This window comes from Octopus bimaculoides, chromosome 11 (genome assembly GCF_001194135.2).
Source record: "Octopus bimaculoides isolate UCB-OBI-ISO-001 chromosome 11, ASM119413v2, whole genome shotgun sequence".
NCBI lineage: Eukaryota > Metazoa > Mollusca > Cephalopoda > Octopoda > Octopodidae > Octopus > Octopus bimaculoides.
This window is the reverse complement of record NC_068991.1, coordinates 67,665,657-67,666,681: the sequence shown is the minus strand read 5'-3', so window position 1 is coordinate 67,666,681 and position 1,025 is coordinate 67,665,657.

Genomic DNA, 1,025 nt, shown 5'->3' with positions numbered 1-1,025 from the left:
ATATATATATATATATATACCGGAGTAAGCACATAAAATGTGCAACAAGGTGGAAAAAAAGAGTACTCAAAAAAAGAGGTAGAGTAATATGTCCGTTCATCGGACAGTTTTGTTAGAAAACTGTCCGATGAACGGGAGCGTGAAACTCCGAGTAACAGTCTTTTGTTATATTTCTGCTGCTTTTAAATAAAGTATATATATATGAGCCCGGAACCATGTGGTTCGTAAGCAAGCTACTTACAACACACCCACTATATATATAATTAAATTTTTTTTTAAAAACACCGAACAAAAACGTAACGAACGACAATAAAAACATACGGACAAATGGACGATATAAGGACGGACAGAAAAACCAGGACGGAACATTCGTGGCTTTCTATTCATCAGTAAGCTTCCAATTATCACTACAGTTTCGGCCTGTTACACTTGAGACTGTTCAAAATTAGTAGGCCCCAAAAACCTAAGCTAAGGGCATTAAATTTTTGGAAGAAAGCGAGCGAATATGTGCGACAACACGGACAAAAAACAAACGAGAAACCGGAGAAAATGTTACACGATTTCAAATACAAACAACAAGAATAACAACAGGTGTCTTTTGACTAAAAGGACATTGTTGTCTTTCGGGATGGTCATTTTATTTATTTATTTATTTATTTTGTCAAATAAACACATGAACTATATATTCGTTGTTCACTCGTTTATTACTGTTCTTATTTTAACTCATGTCCAATGTCCAGAAATCTTTTGTCACACATCTGTGACCTCTTCAGCAAGAGCATGTTGTGACGTATTTGACAGTAAGTTGCAAAATATTAAGAAATATTAGTTATGTGTTTATTCATATATGTCGCCTTCACCAACACACACACACACACACACATATATAAGAACTTTACGCTATATTTGTATACTTACATTGCTCTAATATTCTTTTAATTTCATTCAAACACAAACACACGCACACAAGCTTATGCATAGACATATGTATGTTTATACATATGTATACATTCGTATGTGTATAT